General features: G+C 44.4%; 1 long non-coding RNA gene across 2 annotated transcripts; it reads right to left on the bottom strand.

Annotated features, from left to right (window-relative positions):
• Positions 1-1878: 1878 nt before the first annotated feature.
• LOC131699411 (uncharacterized) lies at positions 1879-14392 on the bottom strand. 2 transcript variants are annotated; one of them, XR_009308118.1, is made up of 3 exons: positions 13586-14392; positions 10049-10162; positions 1879-2686 (listed from the first exon to the last, which is right to left on the bottom strand). It is a non-coding gene; the product is annotated as an uncharacterized LOC131699411 (long non-coding RNA). The 2 variants fall into 2 exon arrangements; XR_009308117.1 differs by lacking the exon at positions 1879-2686 and adding an exon at positions 3377-3629.
• Between the last annotated feature and the right edge of the window lie 1187 nt (positions 14393-15579).

Below are 15579 nucleotides of genomic sequence, written 5' to 3'. Positions count from 1 at the left end.
ATTGTAGGCCTGGATACAGAAGCACCTGCCAACCAAGCACCTGTGATAGCTACTGTCTTGCACATTGTGACTGAAACTGACTTGCAACAAGGAGACACAGTCTATTGGATACATGTCTGGGATTCCATTTACAGAACTATATTAAACAAATTAACCAGTCATTATATGAAGGATAGTCGATTTATATAACACATTACTGATAAGTATGTGCTATAAATGGCAGGTGGTTAAATTTTTTGCCCCACCCACGCTCCCTGGACATTATACAATAGTGAATAGTGCAAAGCTGTCACATAAAGGCCTGTGGGAACAATGGATACCCTGAAGGGGGAAGTAAGCTGAAAATAATGCATGGATTATAACCTGTCTCTGATTTCAATCGACAAGCACCACTGCAACAGGGACCTTTCTATTTTTATACATCAGCCACCGCCTCCAATTCATTAACAGCTCCTGTATCATAAAGTGTTTGAGATGCCAACTTCATCTTTTCAGACACATTGTAGCTGTCCCCTTCACTTTGACATGTAACCTGGGTGACCATGTTCACCAGGCACTTCAGGTTATTTAACTCCCATCACAATGCACCTTCACCTTTACAAAGGTACCTTTCACCTGTCTCTTTTCTTTAGAAGAAACAGGACTACACTTACCAGAATGCATTGCAATATGAGTTAAAAAGCCTGAACTGGACAGCTGGACATGGAGCCACATGGCGCCCCTATCTGTGACCGGATGATAAAAACCAAACTGATGGCTTCATATTCGATACACATCTTTATTCTTCTGTACTCCAGGTTAAGTTTGATAATGCATGTCATACAAGAACAATGAACTCTTTTGTGCAGTAATATTACAAAGCTGCCCCTGTTACACAGTCAGAAGAGTTATTTGAGGGAGTGACTTCATATTTGCAGGGTGTAGCAATTCATTGTGAATCGATGAATCAGGATACTTTCTTCACATGATATCTCGTATTGTAATAGGGGTGTGTATCATGATGCAAGACCACAAGCACAGCACAGCTCCTTGTAGCTCACCATGTTTTTCTTGAACACAGAAGTGTGTTTCAGAGCTGCTATGAATGCATGCTCTACTAACTCATTCTGTCTTTTAACAAAGCAGTCCATCATTAAATGATCTTTTACTCTTATTCTGCACCATACAGGTATCCCATCAGGACTATCACATGCATCGTGACACATATCATAGCGTGACATTAGAGTAGCATTACACCCCTAATGCTGAATGTGCTGAGGACCTTGACTCCAACCAAACCTGGCTGCAGTTTTGAGGTTATGTGACTGTTTACATTTCTTCTATATAAAGAAGGTGCACTTTGTGTTTATTACACCGATGTGTTCTTGCACCTCAGTGATACAGACCACACCCAGTCAATCAGAGATGCCACTCTCCTTACATTATGCCCTAAGGGATGCTGTGATTTAATTCTATATAATACTACTACTACAACTACTACGACTACTACGACTACTACGACTACTACTACTCTGTACTCCCCGCTGGTCCCCAGAGGAGCTGGGGACTTGGGATGGAGGGTCCTGCACGGAGCGCTCACGTCAGGAGAGATCCTGCGTCACTTTACCAACTCGGACGCTGCATGCCCTTTCTGCGGTCAGTCCGAGTCGGTAAGTCACATTTATTTTCTTTGCGCCAGGCTGCAGCCTTTCTTCATCTTCTTGAGAACCTTTTGCTGCAGTTCTGGCTGCATTTCTCCCCAACCCTCCTCATTTTCGGGCACCCTGTCCGTGGCTCCACCAAAAGGAGAGACCTCCTCGTGAATCTGCTCCTGGCTCTTGCTAGACTCGCCATCTACAAGACCAGGAAGCGTAAGATGATCGGGGAGGGTCTCTTTGATTGTGGGGCCATGTTCAGGGCCCTCGCCCGATCTCGGGTTAAGTTAGAGCATGCCCACGCGGAGTCTGCTGGCGACATGACATCTTTTGTCGACCAGTGGGCTCTAGGGGGCGTGCTCTGTACCACCTCCCCTTTTGTTTTGAACATTTAATTTACAGTCCTTTTTGACCAGTTTTCTTTTCGTTTGTTAAGGCCCAGTCTTTGTTAGCACCCCTTTTTGTTTAGGTTGCTAAATTGAATTTTAAATTTTGCACCGGCTGCCACTGGGCAGTTGGTGTAGTCCGCCCTGGGTCTTAAATAGGACTACTACGACTACTACTACTACTACTACTAATAATAATAATAATGTCTACAAAAAAATGGTAGCTATTGTATTTGCGATAATTAAAAATAGCAGAATTAAATCCTAAGAAAGCAGTCCTATTTACAGACTCATTAACTGTGCTTAATGATAAATAAAGACAAAATAAGAAACTAATGACTACAGACAGAGGGCGCTAATCATTTAAATGTATAGATGGAATGCGCTCCTAAATAAATAAATAAATAAATAAATAAAATAATACTGCCTTCGGGCATTATGACAGAGAGAGAAGGAATCTGAGCTGGAAATCTCAGTGTAAAGGGGTAAAAATGTACGTGATAACTTTAATGTTTCCCTCCATGATTTACAAAAAACGGTTGTTAAAAGTTGATAAATGTAATTTTCTGCGGGTGTTTATTGTTACATTTCCTTTGCACACCTTAGAGTAGCTACGTTTTATTTGATTCATTTATCTTCTGATTTAGCGTCCTCCTCCATACGAATCTATAGCAAAAACACAAAACAAATGTTAAGTTAATTATACGTATTTATTTTATTTTTTTCTATTTTGCAAACTTAAACTGGAAACCGACAATCAATCTCTAAACAGAAAGAAAAAAAACAGACGTACAAGACAAAATGAGAAGTCCACCGCAAAGTTGCAGAAGTTAAAAAAAAATGTACAATACTCAATGTATTGCATATGACAAATATTCGCATACTATTTTCTTAATGGTGGAAAAATATGAGAAATAAAAAAATATGAAAAAGACCGAAATACAGCATAAAGTACCACATTTGAACGGGCACTTCCGTGTTTTCGAAGCAGAAGTTGTTTGGGCATGCGCGAGCATGTACCATCCGCGTACCTGAAAATAATAACACTACACCGAGCACTTACCCGTGCACTTGTGGGTTATTGTACTGTTATTATTTTGTGAAAGCGTTTTGTTTGTGACTGAAAACCCGCTGGCCTAAGGTTTGACAAAATAATAACACAGTACAGTGATTATTATTACTGCATGTGCTATCTGCGTATGTCTTGGAGAGCTGAAGTGGTTAATATGCATAATTACATTATAGATGTGTGTATGTTTTGTGATTTCTACCTGTCTTTTCATAGCTATCCATGTGTTTGTTTTTTTTTGTTTCAGACAGGGTCGGGCAGCAGGCGCACAATTGGTCGAGCATCGTCCGGATGGGGAGGGCTTAGGTCGGCCAGGGTGTCCTCGGCTCACCACTCACCAGACCCCTGTAGACTGGCCGGGCTTGCCTGTAAGCTGCACAGAGCTGCGTTGTCCTCTGGCTCTGTATCTCTGCGGTGGCTGCGTGGCGGGCTTGCAGAGGGAAAAGATGCGGTCGGCTGACAGCACACGTTTCAGAAGACAGCGTGTGTTCGTCTTAGCCGCTCCCGAGTCAGCGCGGGGCTGGTAGCAGAGAACTGAGCCTAAAATAATACAATTAGCTATTTCAAATTGTGAGAAAAATTGGATAAAAATCAATTGGCGAATACTAAATTAAAAAAAAAATCACTAGATGGCGCTGGCACCTAAAGACACTATGGCCAACCAAGCCTATATTATAAATATCTATGTCAGGCAAGTAGAACTAAAGAGCAGCTCCTGAACTCAGTTCAAAGTGCCTTGTGAATGTAGATTAAAAAAAAAAACAAGAAGAAAACAGTGCTGGAGCAATTGCAATAAGAACAATTCAGAATGACAGCAAACAGCATCATCGCTCTGGGGACAGTAACCATGGTTACTAACACTTCCTGACTAAATGTCTTTTTCTAACCCTTGGTCTGCTTCTGAATTCACTATTAGGGTGTGCAGCTGGAATCCCCACTGTAACTGTGATTTTGTATAGATATGTACCTTTTACCAGAGGTCACAGTGGCAGAGGGTTCAGAAACAAGATAATACTAAGAGTGAGAGGATGGCTATTTAAATAACCATTATAGTCTGTATTTAAATGGTTTAATTAGTCCATATCCATTACTTAACAATGTGTCCCGATTTTGAGATTTGAAAATCTGGTCACCCTAATTATAATTCAGCTGATTTAACTGTGCATTGTATATTTTTATAGCCTGCTTCAAGTGCTAGTAAACATTCGCTAGTATATGTGTAAAGGGTAATTGATTTAAATGTAGTATTGCTGATTTTAGGGCAGGTTTTCTTGCCACTACACCCCTGGCCCTGTGGTTCAGAAATAGCATTAGTAAGCCTAGTAAATAATGAGCTAAGGAGAAACAGCAACAGAGAATCATACAGAACACACACCACAGGATATTAACACACACAGAACACACACTACAGGATATTAACACACACAGAACACACACTACAGGATATTAACTCATACAGAACACACACCACAGGATATTAAGTCACACAGATCACACACCACAGGATATTAACACACACAGAACACACACTACAGGATATTAACTCATACAGAACACACACCACAGGATATTAAGTCACACAGATCACACACCACAGGATATTAACGCACACAGAACACACACCACGGGATATTAACTCATACAGAACACACACAGAACACACACCACAGGATATTAACACACACAGAACACACACCACCGGATATTAACTCACACAGAACACACACCACAGGATATTAACTCACACAGAACACACACCACGGGATATTAACTCACACAGAACACACACCACGGGATATTAACTCACACAGAACACACACCACATGATATTAACTCACACAGAACACACACCACAGGATATTAACTCATACAGAACATACACCACAGGATATTAACACACACAGAACACACACCACAGGATATTAACTCATACATAACACACACAGAACATACACCACAGGATATTAACTCATACAGAACACACACCACAGGGTATTAACTCACACAGAACACACACCACAGGATATTAACTCATACAGAACATACACCACAGGATATTAACTCATACATAACACACACCACAGGATATTAACTCACAGAACACACACCACAGGGTATTAACTCACACAGAACACACACCACAGGATATTAACTCACACAGAACACACACCAGGGGATATTAACTCACACAGAACACACACCACGGGATATTAACTCACACAGAACACACACCAGGTAACCAGGTAACTACAGACCAATAAGCCTGACTTCTATTATATGTAAACTTATGGAAACTATAATAAGATCCAAAATGGAAAATTACCTATATGGTAACAATATCCTGGGAGACAGCCAGCATGGTTTTAGGAAAGGGAGATCATGTCTAACTAACCTACTTGACTTTTTTGAGGATGCAACATTGAAAATGGATAACTGCAAAGCATACGACATGGTTTATTTAGATTTCCAGAAAGCTTTTGACAAAGTCCCACATAAAAGGTTAATTCTCAAACTGAACGCAGTAGGGATTCAAGGAAATGCATGCACATGGATTAGGGAGTGGTTAACAGGTAGAAAACAGAAAGTAATGATTAGAGGAGAAACCTCGAAGTGGAGTGAGGTAACCAGTGGTGTACCACAGGGATCAGTATTAGGTCCTCTGCTATTCCTAATCTACATTAATGATTTAGACTCTGATATAGTAAGCAAACTCGTTAAATTTGCAGACAACACAAAAATAGGAGGAGTGGCAGACACTGTTGAAGCAGCAAAGGTCATTCAAAATGATCTAGACAGCATTCAAAATTGGGCAGACACATGGCAAATGAAATTTAATAGAGAAAAGTGTAAAGTATTGCATGCGGGCAATAAAAATGTGCATTATAAATATCATATGGGAGATAGTGAAATTGAAGAAGGGAACTATGAAAAAGACCTAGGAGTTTATGTTGACTCAGAAATGTCTTCATCTAGACAATGTGGGGAAGCTATAAAAAAGGCTAACAAGATGCTTGGATATATTGTGAGAAGTGTTGAATTTAAATCAAGGGAAGTAATGTTAAAACTCTACAATGCATTAGTAAGACCTCACCTAGAATATTGTGTTCAGTTCTGGTCACCTCGTTACAAAAAGGATATTGCTGCTCTAGAAAGAGTGCAAAGAAGAGCGACCAGAATTATCCCGGGTTTAAAAGGCATGTCGCATGCAGACAGGCTAAAAGAATTGAATCTATTCAGTCTTGAACAAAGAAGACTACGCGGCGATCTGATTCAAACATTCAAAATCCTAAAAGGTATAGACAATGTCAACCCGGGGGACTTCTTTGACTTGAAAAAAGAAACAAGGACCAGGGGTCACAAATGGAGATTAGATAAAGGGGCATTCAGAACAGAAAATAGGAGGCATTTTTTTACACAGAGAATTGTGAGGGTCTGGAACCAACTCCCCAGTAATGTTGTTGAAGCTGACACCCTGGGATCCTTCAAGAAGCTGCTTGATGAGATTCTGGGATCAATAAGCTACTAACAACCAAATGAGCAAGATGGGCTGAATGGCCTCCTCTCGTTTGTAAACTTTCTTATGTTCTTATGTTCTTATTAGGGGAAGCAGCTGGTTGCTTAATGACAGAAGAGAAAGCCTTGAAGGGGTGGGGCAATGACAATCTGAACGCATGCAACACAGATTTCTGTAACCCAGTGCAGTAGCAGACACCCTGTTTGAAATAACAAACACATTTGAGAGCAGTATAGTGAATGGATGTGCACGCTTGTGACAATCTGTGGAATTATTTTGTTTGTACGATTGCTTTTGGAGATTTTTTTACATTTGTAACAGCTATTTTTATATATTTTGACTTAACCATTGACAATACTGAAATAAGACGTTGTGCTTCGCCCTGGATCAGTAACATATTACACAATGTCTCATGTACAGCTTCTGTGTTTGTGTCCATTTCATGTATTGATTGAATATTAATAACCTGCATTGAATGAGAAGGGAACCTACTCTAATCCTTCAAGCTTTGCACTGCAGCAACCTTCCTCAGCATGTCCTCCTGATGTATGTTGCCATAGCGATATAAAAACTATAGATATGAAGGATAGACATATTTAACAGATACATTCATTTCTTTCAAATGGTGGAAAAATGACCTCATATATAATACTATAGTACCATGGACTGTCGTTTCTTTTAATATACTGCAGTTTCTGGATGGTGCTCTAGTACTTTTTTATATGGGCCCGCAAAAGTTTACCACAGTAATTCTGCAATGGTTACAGTATGCATTTACTTTAGTTTACCATGGCTTGCCATATTGTTAACATACGTTACCAACCAATCTGGGTTTACTATGGTAAACTTTTATATGGGGGTGTCTATGTGTCCATTTTTGTAATTCACTCATTTGAAATGAATCTGTAATTTCAAAACTAATATATTTTTTCTATGATACAAGTGCTGATGCAGTAAGCCCAATCCCCCTGTTTGCTCTCCTATTATGTTCCCTCACCCCTCACCACAGTAACTCCCCACAAGACCTCTGGAGAACTAAAGGTCACTGGGCATCCTCTGACCCCACGCCCACGCCAATCACCTCTTTACACCCAGGAACTCAAGAGCGGATGTCAGTGAGCTACTGGCCCCTGGGGGACAAAGGCCAGCCCTGCAGGTGTCCACCTGAGCTCACCAGGCTCTTCTCACAGCCCATGTGGTGCAGTGAGGAGAAACTGTCCCTGGTGGCTTTGCCTCCCTAACCAGCGGAAGCACCAGAGCCAATGCGATTTCGCACAGCCAGGATGTGAATCTGTGCCCCTCGGACTGTAGGACTCACCCTGCCTTTACCAGGAGAGACCTCGGGACCCACATGATTCTGTTCTGAAATCACCCCCCCTGTAATCTTCATCATGTTTTCTGTTTGTACCTCTAGTAACTGACCGTTTACTCATTAGGATGGATTTACATTACTGTTGCTGCTAGGAGCTCTGAATTCAAAGCATTTGTGAAATATGAAAAATAAATATGAAACCCACACATGTTTAAAATACACTTTCGTTTTTATACGAGGTAGTACTGTATGTTTCACAATCCTAATAGGAGCAACACAGTGCCTTGTCTATTGGGATCTCGTTATCACAACCAGTGATATTTCCTGCAATACTGCTTGCGGTCATGCATTCATCTCTTCAAATTGATGAAATAAAAAAGCAGAGGGACCAGGGGGTTTGGTTGCTCGGTTTCAATTCTCTGAAGTGCACTGGCTGACTGGGGGTCGCAGGTTTGGTATTATCTTGTTTATTCCTCTATCAGTCACCCAGCTATATAATCTACACTGCTTGAAATTGAGCTGGATTTCCACTAAGGCATCAACAGCATTCTGGCAATAATGCTGACAGAAATAGGCCACAATTCATGCAAGATTTTGCATTTCAAAGTGTTTTCGCTGGATCATGTGTCCTGGCAGAGCAGGTTTTATATCCTGCACAAGCATTTACACTGCAGCTTAAATGGGTGACAGCTGCAGCGGCCTTTCGCGTTACAGTCAAAAATGAGTTTGGCAGTCTACACAAAATACACATGACAAAATACACATGATAAAAGCTCTCTCTCTCTCTCTCTCTCTCTCTCTCTCTCTCTCTCTCAGAGAGTGGTGAGGGGATGGAATGGGTTACCTAGTCATGTTGCTGAAGGAGACACTTCTTCACACAGAGAGTGGTGAGGGGATGGAATGGGTTACCTAGTCATGTTGCTGAAGGAGACACTTCTTCACACAGAGTGGTGAGGGGATGGAATGGGTTACTTTGATGAGACAAAGGGATTTTGGCTTGTAATTCCGACTCCCAACAACAGAGGGTGTCAGCCCAGCTTAAAGTACCCTTCACCAGGATCACGTGCGCGAGACAGAAGTCTCTATTGTGGGCAACACCATCCTGATTAAGGGCAACAATCTGTGTACGTGGGGCACAGCCACTTGGGTCAGAGGGGAATTATAAACACCAGTAAGTTAGCGATTGGTGTTTCCATGACTCCAGGGGCCGGGTCACAAGTACAAGAGGGATCAGGTTGTTGCACACAGGGCTGGAGCCTGGAATGGGGATTGAGAGGAGGAGGGGTGAGATCGACACATCTACTGCGGTAGAAACAAGTCTGGGAGATTTCAATTTCTTGTTATTTTGTTTCCATTTCTTTTTTCTTTTGTTCCAGACTTTTAAATCACTGAAGCCGGACACTCACGTCGGAGCCGTCCGGAAGATTTGGTTAATTTTGACTTTGCCCTCACACCTTCCCTCCCTCACAGTTTTGTTTATGTTTTCCGAAGAAATAAAACAGAGTTAATTTTCACTTGCAATCATTGTTAGTGTCTCCTATCCACCATCCTGTCACAGTTACCTAGTCACGTTGCTGAAGGAGACACTTCTTCACACAGAGAGTGGGGAGGGGATGGAATGGGTTACCTAGTCATGTTGCTGAAGGAGACACTTCTTCACACAGAGAGTGGGGAGGGGATGGAATGGGTTACCTAGTCATGTTGCTGAAGGAAACACTTCTTCATACAGAGAGTGGTGAGGGTATTGAATGGGTTACCTAGTCATGTTGCCTGAAGGAGACACTTCTTCACACGGAGAGTGGTGAGGGGATGGAATGGGCTACCTAGTCGTGTCGTTGAGACTGAATCACTTGGATCCTTTAAGATCACCTTGACAAAAGAGGTCAATCAGCTGCTGGGAACCTGACAAGCTTAGATGAGATTGATAGCCTCCTCTCGTTTGTTAGCTGTCTTATGTTCTTATGTGCTATGATAAGCAGCTAGAACTGAAGAGCAGCTCCTGAATTGTGAACAAAGCACCCAAACACCCTAAACAATAAAAAGCACAATATTTGAGCAATTGCAGTAGGACCCACTCTGAATGCTTGCAAACATAACTAACAGGCAAAGAGAAATTAACTTGAAGGAACTTACTCTTTAAAGGCGCGCTTATAGCACCTGTCTCACACAAGCTGCCAGCGTTATCAGCAGGAAAGTGGGATCTCCCTTCGTACCTGGAAAAGTCTGGGACATAGGTCGAGTAGAAGCCTGTGACATGAAGAACAAACTAGAATTAGAACAAAAACTGTGCCTCCCCTCCCCTGAGATGTCAGTGTGTGCCTCCCCTCCCCTGAGACGTCAGTGTGTGCCTCCCCTCCCCTGAGACTTCAGTGTGTGCCTCCTCTCCCCTGAGACGTCAGTGTGTGCCTCCCCTCCCCTGAGACGTCAGTGTGTGCCTCCCCTCCCCTGAGATGTCAGTGTGTGCCTCCCCTCCCCTGAGACGTCAGTGTGTGCCTCCCCTCCCCTGAGACTTCAGTGTGTGCCTCCCCTCCCCTGAGACGTCAGTGTGTGCCTCCCCTCCCCTGAGACGTCAGTGTGTGCCTCCCCTCCCCTGAGATGTCAGTGTGTGCCTCCCCTCCCCTGAGACTTCAGTGTGTGCCTCCCCTCCCCTGAGACGTCAGTGTGTGCCTCCCCTCCCCTGAGACTTCAGTGTGTGCCTCCCCTCCCCTGAGACTTCAGTGTGTGCCTCCCCTCCCCTGAGACTTCAGTGTGTGCCTCCCCTCCCCTGAGACTTCAGTGTGTGCCTCCCCTCCCCTGAGACTTCAGTGTGCTGCTATCCTGCAGTGTATACGTTCCCTGTGTGAGTGAGTGAAGCGCTGGGTCACTCTGTACTGCAGTATCTGTACTGGTAATACATGTAAGGCTGTGACTTTACCCACAAATAGGGGCTAGGAGTTTAGAACACAACACAACATCAAAAGAGAAAAGTAAGTAGCTTCAGAGATTTCAGAGGTTATTGTCTGCTTTGTTCCACAGTACATAAGACATACAGTAAGTAACATGAGCATCAGCCACACTGTCTTTACAGAAGTAAGAGCCATCTAGGTATGAATTCTTTGGGATTTCCTATTGTTTTCCTGGCAACACAGAACTGTGCACTAGATGTTGCTAATGCTCACTAATATAAAGACACTTTGCATAGACGTAAAGGGCACATAAGGACCTTTTTATTTTATTGTGTTACTGTGGAAAAGTGGTGAAGTGGATACAGGTGCAGGAGTGATGCAGTGCGTGATTAAACAGACAAGAGTTATAATCCAGTTGGAAGGGGATTTTATTGTACCCAGGTCTGGTCACTAAATAATAAGACCCCGGCAATACACAATAATGTGTATTGAACAGAGTAAATAACAACGGGTTGCAGTCCCAAACAATAAACAAAAATATCCATCCCACAATATACTAACACGGTCACCAGTCCTGGGTGCGTGCAGTAGTGCTTGTGGTGGGTGATACAGTTTATTAGTGACAGTAGTGCAGTGCTGTTCTGGCTTTGTGCTGGCCCTTGGTGATAGCTCCTGAATCGTGTTAGCCGTCTAGTAATTTACAAAACAAGACAATTACAGACAAACAAACAAAACATTCACAATACGTTATTTCTCATGGGGTCTCTCGCAGTCCTTACAGGTTCAAAACTCAAACCAAAGTGAAGGAACAGATTGCCTTTCTCTGTCCCTTTTTATGCCGTCACACATGGGTCAATGTGTTAATGCAACGGAGTCCCGCCCCCTTTCTAACTGGCCGACTTCCCTTGAACCCTGGGAAAGAACTGTCGGCTCAACCAGTCCAGGGAACTCTGTTTTCGCTGCTTAGCGCCCTCACAGGTCGGGAGGGAGATTTACTATCAAGAATCATTGTATTTCTGTCACAGTTACATGTTCCCATGTGTTGCTACAACTTTTTAAAACTTTTAAATTGCATTCCCTGCCACAATATGGCTTCCCATGTACCCACAGGGACCTTGTAGAACTACATTTCCCATCATCCTACTGCTCACATATGTAAATGAGATGAATTTACCGGTGAGCAGGAGGATGACGGGAAATGTAGTTCTGAGAGGTTCATGCGGGTACATGGGAAACCATCTTGAGGCAGGGAATGTAATTTAAAAGTTTAAAAAAGTGGTCAAAATGTAAAAAAAAAAAAATTAAAACAATACACACACCTTATGTAAACAGTTGTAGCAACACATGTGAACATGTAACACAATAAAATAAAAATGTCCTTATGTGCCTGTGACAAAGTGGTGAGTGGATACAGGTGAGTGCAGTGCAGGTACAAATCACACAGACAATTACTAACAGGTGCAAGGGTGTTTATTGATAAATTACTACAATGTCCAGAGCCTTATGGCAAACACCTGTAAATAATAATGATGGAGTGAAACTGCGGCGTGTATCACTTCGGTTTGTAAAATCCCACAGGTTTGACCCGCAACCAAAAAGTCCAGTTTTATCACCCACACAAAACACAAAGACACAGACACAGTTCCTACGGTGCATGATTTAAGTGCTTGTGGTGAAAAGACAGTTCTCAGTGGAAAGTGAAGTGCTGGTGTCCGGGTTTAATGCTGGCCTGCGGCTGCAGCTCCGGATCGTGTTAGTAATCTTTTAGAAAAAACAAACAAACAAACAACGTTTACAAGACAGACTAACAGAACACTCACAGGTTTTTTACATGCAGGGACTCCTTTCAGGTTCTTTCCTAACCATTCACAAAAGGAACAGATCACGTCCACTATGACCCCTATTTATATCCTCGCTCATGACCCCTAGGTTAACAAGCACATCCGCTCCTTCAATCCTCGGATGCCACACCGTTTACCGTCTGGGTAATTGAGTTTGGATACCATAGCTGCGCCCCTTTCCTAAATGACCGACTTCCACCTACCCTACGGAATAAATTGTCGTTCCATTTAATTAAGGGTACTCTGCTCCTCTTACACAGTGTCCTCACAGGTCGAGAGGGAGATCTAACACCAAGAATCATTTGATCTCTGTCACAGTGCCCTTGAACACAGCACTGTATTCAATACACTGTGCCTAGCAGATACACAACACTGTATTCAATACACTGTGCCTAGCCTTAACACAGCACTGTATTCAATACACTGTGCCTAGCAGCAACACAGCACTTTATTCAATACACTGTGCCAGTTACAGATGACAGGATACACGCGCCTCCACCGTTCACACAGGTATAGCTGACAGGATACACGCGCCTCGTCCATTCACACAGTTATAGATGACAGGATACACACACCTCGTCCGTTCACACAGGTATAGCTGACAGGATATACGCACCTCATCTGTTCACACATTTATAGCTGACAGGATACATGCACCTCGTCCGTTCACACAGTTATAGATGACAGGATACACGCACCTTATCCGTTCACACAGTTATAGCTGACAGGATACATGCACCTCATCCATTCACACAGTTATAGATGACAGGATACACGCACCTCGTCCATTCACACAGTTATAGATGACAGGATACACGCACCTCGTCCTTTCACACAGTTATAGATGACAGGATACACTCACCTCGTCCTTTCACACAGTTATAGATGACAGGATACACGCACCTCGTCCGTTCACACAGTTATAGATGACAGGATACACGCACCTCGTCCGTTCACACTTTCTTGTCTTCCGTTCTGTGCTGGTTCATCCTGCAATGGTTTCTTTCTTTTCTGATGGACTCTCTCTTTATCTTTAAAAACAAACAAATATCCATTGACGTACCAAACACACTCTTTTGTCTACAGTTAAAAGAAAAGAAATACATTTTGTCATACATTTTTCTCTTGATATTTGTGTTTCCCACTGTTCATTTTACCACTAAATGTCTACCCAATCTAGAATGTTGGATTACACAACTGCTCAGGAGAACTGAAGATCAGTGGCCATCCTCAGATCCCAGACCAAGCCTATCGCCTCTTTACACCCAGGAGCTCGAGGGCGGATATCAGAGCTGCTAACAAAGGCCAGCCCTCAGGAGTCTGCTTGATTTCACCAGGCACCTGGTCAGGAGGGTCTGCTGTAGTGCTTGATCTCACCAGGCACCTGGTCAGGAGGGTCTGTTGTAGTGCTTGATCTCTCCAGGCACCTGGACAGGAGGGTCTGCTGTAGTGCTTGATCTCACCAGGCACCTGGTCAGGAGGGTCTGCTGTAGTGCTTGATCTCACCAGGCACCTGGTCAGGAGGGTCTGCTGTAGTGCTTGATCTCACCAGGCACCTGGTCAGGAGGGTCTGCTGTAGTGCTTGATCTCTCCAGGCACCTGGTCAGGAGGGTCTGCTGTAGTGCTTGATCTTTCCAGGCACCTGGTCAGGAGGGTCTGCTGTAGTGCGATGATCTCACCGGGCACCTGGTCAGGAGGGTGTGCTGTAGTGCTTGATCTCACCAGGCACCTGGTCAGGAGGGTCTGCTGTAGTGCTTGATCTCTCCAGGCACCTGGTCAGGAGGGTGTGCTGTAGTGCGATGATCTCACCGGGCACCTGGTCAGGAGGGTGTGCTGTAGTGCTTGATCTCACCAGGCACCTGGTCAGGAGGGTCTGCTGTAGTGCTTGATCTCTCCAGGCACCTGGTCAGGAGGGTCTGCTGTAGTGCGATGATCTCACTGGGCACCTGGTCAGGAGGGTGTGCTGTAGTGCTTGATCTCTCCAGGCACCTGGTCAGGAGGGTCTGCTGTAGTGCGATGATCTCACCGGGCACCTGGTCAGGAGGGTGTGCTGTAGTGCTTGATCTCTCCAGGCACCTGGTCAGGGTGGTCTACTGTAGTGCTTGATCTCTCCAGGCACCTGGTCAGGAGGGTCTGCTGTAGTGTGATGATCTCACCGGGCACCTGGTCAGGAGGGTGTGCTGTAGTGCTTGATCACACCAGGCACCTGGTCAGGAGGGTCTGCTGTAGTGCTTGATCTCTCCAAGCACCTGGTCAGGAGGGTCTGCTGTAGTGCGATGATCTCACCGGGCTCCTGGTCAGGAGGGTCTGCTGTAGTGCTTGATCTCACCAGGCACCTGGTCAGGAGGGTCTGCTGTAGTGCTTGATCTCTCCAGGCACCTGGTCAGGAGGGTCTGCTGTAGTGCGATGATCTCACCGGGCGCCTGGTCAGGAGGGTCTGCTGTAGTGCTTGATCTCACCAGGCACCTGGTCAGGAGGGTCTGCTGTAGTGCGATGATCTCACCGGGCACCTGGTCAGGAGGGTGTGCTGTAGTGCGATGATCTCACCGGGCACCTGGTCAGGAGGGTGTGCTGTAGTGCTTGATCTCACCAGGCACATGGTCAGGAGGGTCTGCTGTAGTGCTTGATCTCTCCAGGCACCTGGTCAGGAGGGTCTGCTGTAGTGCGATGATCTCACCGGGCACCTGGTCAGGAGGGTGTGCTGTAGTGCTTGATCTCACCAGGCACCTGGTCCGGAGGGTGTGCTGTAGTGCTTGATCTCACCAGGCACCTGGTCAGGAGGGTGTGCTGTAGTGCTTGATCTCACCAGGCACCTGGTCAGGAGGGTCTGCTGTAGTTCTTGATCTCTCCAGGCACCTGGTCAGGAGGGTGTGCTGTAGTGCGATGATCTCACCGGGCACCTGGTCAGGAGGGTGTGCTGTAGTGCTTGATCTCACCA

This window comes from Acipenser ruthenus, chromosome 22 (genome assembly GCF_902713425.1).
Source record: "Acipenser ruthenus chromosome 22, fAciRut3.2 maternal haplotype, whole genome shotgun sequence".
Lineage (NCBI taxonomy): Eukaryota > Metazoa > Chordata > Actinopteri > Acipenseriformes > Acipenseridae > Acipenser > Acipenser ruthenus.
Note: the sequence above shows the minus strand (reverse complement) of the source record. Positions and strands in the feature narration are given on the sequence as shown.